General features: G+C 36.1%; 1 long non-coding RNA gene across 1 annotated transcript; it reads right to left on the bottom strand.

Moving 5' to 3' along the window:
* Positions 1-8,093: 8,093 nt before the first annotated feature.
* On the bottom strand, positions 8,094-9,416 carry LOC114305552 (uncharacterized). The gene is made up of 2 exons (XR_003644412.2): positions 8,928-9,416; positions 8,094-8,331 (listed from the first exon to the last, which is right to left on the bottom strand). It is a non-coding gene; the product is annotated as an uncharacterized LOC114305552 (long non-coding RNA).

The raw sequence follows: 9,416 nt of genomic DNA on the forward strand, positions 1-9,416 counted from the left end.
GGTCTAGGCCGAGGTCCCACACCTCTTGGCCGAGGTGTGTTCCCGACAACCACATTCAAGGAAATGAAGTCTGGGAAAATCTGGGTTTCCCTCTTGAAGAACATGAAGAGCATGAAATGCTAAATTCATAACTTCTTTATTCGAAATCTGAGTTTTCATGAGATGAGTTTGAAAACATGGACTTGGGTACCCATACTTGAAGATTTCATGGAAATAAACAGAAAAACATGGAACTTGTTACAAACTTTCGGATCAAAACATGGTTTTATCTCAAGAACATAAGAACATTATTTTCTCTTTCTAAAGCAAGCTTTAAATCAATGCATGGTTCATGAATCATGCTAGATCATGCAATGCAATCGGATCAACATAAAGAATAACAAGAGTATGTCAAGATTCTAACCTCAAAACACGGATTAAATGACTCAAACTCTAAAGATCAAGCTTGGGATCTAGCTCTCTCACTCCAACTTCCTCTCCTCTTCCTAGAGCTTCTCTCTCTACCATGCAAGAGATATGACACAAAATGATATAATTCTAACTCTGCTGCCTGACTTAACCCTCTGCTGGGACACATGGCAATGGCTGGTTGGATCTCCTTAAAAAGGTGATAGATTGATAAGACAAGAGCATGACAAAGTGTAAGCAACAAGTAAGGTGACATGGGCACTTCGGGGGGTAATGATCTCGACTAGGACAAAGCTTCGGTAACTAGGGTCTCAATGATCTCGGCTAGGAAGGACAACAGTTGGCCTAGCTGTGCCACACCTTGGCCTAGATGTGCCACACCTCAGTCGAGGTCGTACCAGTCCAGGGACAAAATCACTAGGTGCAGGGATCAAAGATTTAGGTTGTCTAAACGATAACATCTCAGCCTAGATGATACATATCTCAGCCTAGGTGATGTATACCTCGGCCAAGATGACGACATCTCGGCCAATATGCCAGAACGAAGGTGGAGGTCAACCAAAGTGGTTCCAAGATGGTCCTAGGTGTAAAAGGTTCAAAGGTGCGACCTAGACTTAAGATGACCTCGGCCTAACACACGTAAGCAAGGAACAAAGTATGTAAACAACACTTAGATAAAACAAATCAAAGTCTGCAAATAGGCAAGCTTAATCAAGACAAGGATCATGCAAATCATGCAAACATGACTAAGACAAGGTGAGGGTTGTTACAGTTTCAATGTGGGACAACCCATTAAAAGGAAACCCACATTCAATTCTTTAAATGTCCAATCCATGAACCCGAAAACAACGTCAACTTCTCATTCACTCATAAATGGTTTTGATGAATCGTCTTCACCATGTGACTTGCCATGCGGCAAGGAACACGTCACCTATTTAGATCCACCCCAAAAGACGTTTGGGGCCCACTCAATTTTGGGATCAAAGTTGGCCCAAAATAAGCCTTATAAACCAAATTTTCCAACAATCCCCCACATGAATGGAATTTGACGAAGAGAAAATGCAACAACATGATCTAAATACAAAGAGTAGAGAAATTGAAAATATTCTGCAAAGGATAGGTAGCTTTTGGCTTTGAACCTTCTATTGTGAGACACTATCGGATTTACTAACTAACTAGTGAACATGATGTCTTGAACTGTTCAGCCGTTTATCTAAACCAAGACAATAGAACTCACACAGTATATCCCAGACACAGTTTAGTTTTCATTATTATGTTCATTTTGGCCCTGAACAACCTGGTCTTTCATGAGTGCTCTAGAGAATTGTAGCCCTTCACAAATCTCATAGAACTGGCCTAGTTCACACTCACATAGGTGATTCTTATGACGAGTATCCTACCATACTCCACTAGGTTTACCTAGATATAAGAATCATTAAAATTTTACTTAACCTAAAACGCTGCAGACATCACTATTTCATCATAGAAATGGGTAGAAGTTAGACTCCCCAGTGATCCTTTTGAGTCATACATAACTCGATTATCCCTTTGAACCTAGATCTTGGGATCTCCAGTCAACTAAGTTGGGTTGCCGTTGTGGTAGCTCTTATTTAATAGGCTTAAGTCCCATTCCCCTCGATGAATTCTTAACTAACCCTCTTGCTAACCCTTTGGTTAGTGGATCCGCTATGTTGTCTTTAGACTTCACATATTCAATGGAAATAATTCCATTAGAGAGTAGTTGTCTCACGGTGTTATGTCGACGACGAATGTGTCGTGACTTACCATTATACATATGACTCTGTGCTCTACCTACTGCTAATTGACTATCGCAATGTATGCATATAGCAGGCACCGGTTTTGGCCATATTAGAATATCTTCAAGGAAGTGGTGAAGTCATTCTGCTTCTTTCCCAGCTTTGTCTAAAGCTATGAATTTTGATTCCATAGTAGACCTAGCAATACAAGTCTGTTTGGAAGATTTCCAAGATACAGCCGCCCCACCAAGAGTAAAGACATACCCACTGGTGGACTTTGAGTCTCTAGTATCCGATATCCAATTCGCATCACAGTATCCTTCAAGTACTGCTAGATATCTAGTATAATTTAGCCCAATGTTACGAGTAAATTAGAAATATCTTAAAACCCTTATAATTGCTTTCCAGTGTTCTACTCCCGGATTACCTGTATATCTACTTAATTTACTTACTGCATAAGCTATATCTGGGCGAGTGAAGTTCATCAAGTACATTAAGCTTTCAATAATTTGGGCATACTCTAATTGAGAAATACTTTCCTGTACATTCTTAGATTGAAACAAATTAACATCTACATGTGTTCTAGCAAGATAATCATCATCTTTGCTGAATTTGTCAAGTATTTTTTTAATGTAATGAGATTGTGACAAAGCACAACCTTCTGATGTTTTAGTAATTTTCATACCAAGAATTACATCAACAATGCCCATGTCCTTCATATCAAAATGTTTATTCAACATTTTCTTAATAGTTTTAATCATATCATTATTACTACTTATGATGAGCATATCATCTACATAAAGATATACAATGACATAACATTTGTCTATGTTTTTAATATAAACACATTTGTCACACTCATTAATTTTAAAACCATTTGACATCATTGCCTTGTCAAATTTCTCATGCTATTGCTTTAGCGCTTGCTTTAAACCATATAATGATTTAACCAATTTACACACTTTCTTTTCTTTTCCTGGAACAGAAAATCTTTCTGGTTGTTCCATGTAAATTTCTTCATCTAACTCACCATTTAAGAAAGCGGTTTTCACATCTATTTGATGAATTTCTAGATTGTACAAAGATGCAATAGCAATTAGCATTCTAATGGATGTTATTCTAGTAACCGGTGAGTATGTGTCAAAGTAATCAAGACCTTCTTTTTGTCTAAATCCTTTGACCACAAGTCTTGCCTTGTATTTGTCAATTGATCCATCCGCTTTCATTTTTCTTTTGAAAATCCACTTGTACCCAGGAGGTTTACAACCTGGTGGCAAATCCACCAATTTCCAAGTGTGATTTTGCAAGATGGATTCAACTTCACTATTGACATCTTCTTTCTATAAAGGAGCTTCAGGACTGGACATAGCCTCTTTAAAAGTTGAAAGCTCATTTTCTAACAAATATGTTAGAAAATCTAGACCAAAAGATTTTGAGATTCTAGCACGTTTACTACGCCTAAGTTCCTCTTTTTCATTTTGATATATCTCTTCCTCTTGATCTTGTTCTTGATCATTACTAGTAATAGCATCAAAAGATCTTTTATTACTACTAGTCTTTTGTCCAGTCTTATTTGAAAATACATGTTCAAAGAAAGATGCATTCCGAGATTCAATAATAGTATTTACATGCATTTCAGAATGTTTTGATTTATGAATCAAAAACCGATATGCACTACTATTCTTAGCATAACCAATGAAAATACAATCAATAGTCTTAGAACCTATCTTAGTCTTTTTAGGACTAGGAATAGCCACTTTAGCCAAACACCCCTACACTTTTAAGTATTTGTAGGATGGTACTCTTCCATGCCACATTTCATAAGGTGTTTGATTCATTTTCTTTCGAGGTACTTTATTAAATATATAATTAGCAGAAAGTATTGCTTCCCCCCACAAGTTCTGAGGTAATCTAGTATTTATTAACATGACATTCATCATTTCTTTTAAAGTCCTATTTTTTCTTTCAGTAATTCCATTTTGCTGAGGTGAGTAAGGAGCAGTGGTTTGATGAATTATTTCATATTCTTTACAAAACTCAGGTGATTCATATTCACCATCTCTATCACTTCTAAGTTTCTTAATTTTCTTACTAAGTTGATTTTTAACTTCATTCTTATATTGAATGAAAGTTTCCAAAGTTTCATCTTTGGTTTGAATTAAATAAACATAACTATATCTAGTATAGTCATCTATAAAAGTGATAAAATATTTTTTCCCACCTCTAGTTTGAATTGATTTAAAATCACAAATGTCACTATGAATTAATTCAAGTGGTTCCGTACTTCTTTCAATTGAATGAAAAGGAGTTTTAGATAATTTTGCCTCAACACAAATTTTACATTTATGATTTGAATCAATATCAAATTCAGGTAAACATTTCATATTAATTAATCTACGTAAAGATCCATAATTAACATGTCCTAGTCTACCATGCCATAAATTTGAAGACTCAAGCAAGTAAGAAGAAGATGTATTTTTATTAATAACTGAGGGTACAACGGTCATTACATTCATCTTGAAAAGGCCATCAGACATGTAACATTTACCTACATACATCCCGTTTTTGGTAAGTACAAACTTGTCACTTTCAAAAACCAGCCTAAACCCATTTTTACTCAACAAAGATCCGGAAACAAGATTCTTGCGAATGTCCGGTACATGCAGCACATTGTTGTGAGTGAGTTCCTTTCCTGATGTCATCTTGAGTAGAATCTTTCTTTGTCCTTCAACTTTGGAAGTTGAGGAGTTACCCACAAAAAGTTGTTCACCATTGTCCACTGTAGAATAAGATGTGAATATCTTTTTGTCAGCACAAATATGGCGAGTAGCACCAGTGTCCACTACCATTCTTTAGGATTTCCGACAAGATTTGCCTCGAAAACAATTGCAGAAAGATTTATGACATCTACACCATTGGAAATTTTATCCATTTCGGTCATTTTGGCTTTAGCAACCTTCTTACTTGATCTTCCTTTGCCTTTACGAAAGCCAGTTTCTAAGAACTTCTCTGGCTTTTTACCATGATTCACTGGTATAGTCCCAACATAAGGAGAGGTAGGTGCAATGGCAATCACCATACCAGTACTGGTTTGAACATTGGTTTGACCAGTTTCAGTAGCCATAAATTATAAATTATAAAACAAAATTATAATTAGAATTTATATTACATAGAAAATTAATCCAAATTCACAGAATTAAATTCTGTAAAAATAAAAGAAACAAAAATATAAATTTTATTTTTCAATAAGTTGGAAATAAAATAAAATTTTATTTAACCAAATTAATTCTACACAGAAAATTAAATTTCTGTAGCACTTCAATAATTTAAAAAAAAAACTAAAACAGAATTTTTTAATTAATGAACACTCAGAAATAAATTAAGAAAACCAAAATTAATTTCTGACAAAATTCCACAAATAAATATTCTAAATTGTTAATGACACCAGTATATTACTACTAGTTGTCAAAAAAAATAGACAGTATATTACTACTATTTATCAAATAGCATATAATCACTATTTGTTTTTCCAACCAGAATACTATATTGTAAATTCACAGAAAATAATTTCTATAAAAGAAGAAAGAGAAAGGGAAACAAACGAAAAATTATGTAAACAGAATAATTCGAATCTGTCTTAAGATTGTTGGAACAATCTTCTGTGTAAATAAAATAAACTGAAACAAAACCAAACTGTTAGGTTTTTATTCTTGACAATCCCGTTTGACAAAACTCCTTTAAGTTGTATTTGTTTTCGCACTTTTTATTTCAGTGAGGCTATGAGTGTTTAGATGCGAATCCAACCCGAATTATGCCTTACAGAGAAGTTTGTGATGTTAATACTTTCAAGATTGCCACTTCGTTGATTATGACAGGGATCGAACTACCCGGTCAGCTCGTGGGGGTCTAGGGGGTAGCGCCACGGCAAGGTCAAGGGGCAGCATCCCCGAAGCAAAATGCAAAAATGCATTCCAAGTTACCTCCCCGCTCGAGCGTCCATTCCCCCACTCGAGCGGAGAATGCTGAGTTACAGAAGTTTATTCGGCTGCAAAAATACTGGATGTTGTTTTTTCCCGCTCGAGGGGAACTTTCCGCGCTCGAGCGTAGGTACGCTCAAGCGGCCGTTTTGACACTCGAGCGGAGATCGCGGGACAGTTTTCTATAAATACGTGTTTCAGTCCAAATCTAGGATAACTTCTCCAGATTTTCTTTTTGGGTTCTAAGGTTTATCTCTGAGGATATTTTGCTAGTTTTCTTTGATGTTTGGATTGAGTATCCAATTTATGGTTTAAAGAGTACACATCAAAGGATTATTTGTTTGCTCTACACAAAAGTGAGAGTTGTTCTTTGGTGGATTCTGAAGAATTCGAGCCTGAAGCTTTGGTGGATTCCGGAGTGGCTCATCGTCAAGACAATTTCGAAGTGAAGACGGGGTTGGAAGAGGCACATAGAGGTTGGTTCAATTCGGGCGTGGATTCGCTAGGTAATTGAGACTATACCTGTGTAATTCCTTTATATCTTCTTAGTGGTTTGTTTTGTGGCTATTGCCCGTGATTTTTTTTTTATCACAATTGGAGGTGTCCAATTGTGGTTTTTCCACGTAAAATCCTTGTGTAGATTTGTCTTGATAGTTTGATTGGGATTGTTATATACTACTTAAAATTGATACATAATCACAAATCAACATCTAGGAAACCAAACAAATAAGTATATAACGCACCGAATTTATTTATCGAACTGAATTAAAAATAAAAGACCAAGTCAAGTGTGTGACACTCTGTCATTAAGACATATTCGCCTCACTACGGTGCTTACGGTTATGTGGCGTCTATCTCCCAGGATACAATGATCTTAACCAATTTGTAGTAGCACTCCAAAACAAATTGTATGGCGAACCAAACCTGTGTTCTAACTCTCTGAAAGTTATTCTAAAACTAATATGAAGAATAATGCACCAAAGATAAAAGTTGGACAGCACAAAAGAATTAATTTCAGACTTTTTTTTTTTCCATGCCAAGACTGCTGGAATTGAAGTGTATTATAGGCAAAATTCACAGCCCCGAACAAGTGTTATTTGTCACTGAACGCGTGCAAACTAGTGTCAACAGATACTATTTTGAAATTCAAACAGATTCGGAGCAGTTATATAACTGAATCTGTCTGTTGCTTCTTGGAACAGTTTTTCAAACAGTTTGAAAATATATCCGTTGCTGGAACAAAGTTTTAAACTGTTGAAATAGTTTTTTTTTTTTTTTAACTATTGGAACAGTTTTGAAAGAGGTACAACTTTAGGAAAACAAAAATTTGAATTTAAATTTGAATTTGAAATTGGAAAAATTTAAATAAATTTTTGTCCAAAAAAATAATATTAGAACCGACCCGACCGGCACGGCTTGGCTGGACGAGCGGCAACGCGCGCATGTGTGGTGGTTTGGGCTAAGGTTCACTTTGTCCATAACTCCTCCCTTCTACAAACTTGGGGTGCCCCTTGGGGCCTAACCCAAGTGTTGCAGTCTAGAGCTTATATACACAAAAAAACTCTCTTAAAGTTTTAATGTAGGACAACCCATTACAAGGAAACCTACATTCAATTCTTTAAATGTCCATTCCACGAACCCGAAAACGACGTCTACTTCTCATTCACTCATAAATGGTTTTGACGAACCGTCTTCACCGTGTGACTTGCCATGCGGCAAGGAACACGTCACCTATTCGGACCCGCCTCAAAAGACGTTTGGGGCCCACTCAATTTTGGGCTCAAAGTTGGCCCAAAATAAGCCTTATAAACCAAATTTTCCAACATGAACTACATTTAGTCAAACATCTTACAAAAAATAATTTGTGATCACGTAAGGTTTAGGACTCCACAGGTCTTATCAGTAGGCCCTCCTGCAAAATTTCATGCACCATGCTATCACAAATTCAATATAGAAAAGAAACTTATTTTCCATTCAAAGGACTGCCTTATTTCCAATAAAAGAAAGCAACCATGCATGTCCACCTCATCAATGGCCATGCCAGGATTTCTAACAATAACATACAACTGAACTTAAGCTGTGACAATAAGAAAGAAGTCCATTCAGGAGGAACTCCACCTCATCGTTTTATGTTTTTTTTTTATTTATTTTAATTAATTTGTCCAAAACCTGTATATATCCCACGCAACCTGTAACAAGTATAAAAACAAAACAATAAGTAAATAATAATTTTGTGTGTTTTGTTTTCTATTCGATTTTATGTCTTTAGACTTCTTGTTAATTTAATAGTAAGTTTCAAGACATAGAGAAAGACCACATAACCAACACCATGAAAATAGATAGAACACCATTACCTTATTCAATAAAATTATTTGTTTGGCCTATATGAATGTTTATTACAGAGCCAGGAAAAAGAATACTAAAATTTAAGTTGAGCATTTACGAAAATATGATAAACCTAATTCAATCAATCACATGCCTGACATCAATTTTATGTAAAAGTACAATACCTAGGATTGGTTCAGTTCCAGTGCACATCCAAATGCCAAATCAATCAAAGAAAAACTAAGAATGATGGATCAAAACAGGGGGACATTTAAGCTTTAAAAAAAATCGAGTCATTTTAAGCTTAAAAAAATAATACAAAAAAAAAAATGGGGACATTTATAGCACCAAATCCAAAAAAAAATTCTAAGATCCCATTTTGGATCAAAGCAGTAGCAACTAGGCAAGTCAAGAGATGGAAAACAACAAAATAAGAAGAAGGAGAGGAAGATTTGGGTACCGATTGAGTCTCGTAGAGCCTGAATTTCTGCATAAAGTCGTGAGGCGCAGGTGGAAGTGAAAGCGGTGGCACAGTAGTAGCAGGAGAGGAGGAGGTGGGTTTGTCTTCGTTCTCCAATGCCATTGTAGGGCGTTGGACGGTGTTGGTGGGTTCAGAAAAAATCCCTTAATTATATACTCTACCCACCACAATATATAATATATATATACACACACCTACCTATATATATAAAGAGAGAGAATTGGAAAGAATCGAATTTGAAACTATAGTTTAGGGTTTGGAGTTTTGAACTGAGAATGGTTGTGATGTCCAAGAAAATAGGGCAAATCTAGGTGAATCAGTGCTCCAGTTGTTGGCGACTGCGAGAAGGAACGGCGGAGGCACGACTGGTGGAGCGGAAGTGAGAGAGAGAGGAGAGAAGAGCAGCGGAGAGGCAGAGATAGAAGGAGAGAGAGAGAGAGAGAGAGAGAGACAGAGATAGAGGCACTA

Source organism: Camellia sinensis, chromosome 1 (assembly GCF_055761805.1).
Source record: "Camellia sinensis isolate YWXY chromosome 1, ASM5576180v1, whole genome shotgun sequence".
In the NCBI taxonomy this organism is placed as follows: Eukaryota; Viridiplantae; Streptophyta; class Magnoliopsida; order Ericales; family Theaceae; genus Camellia; species Camellia sinensis.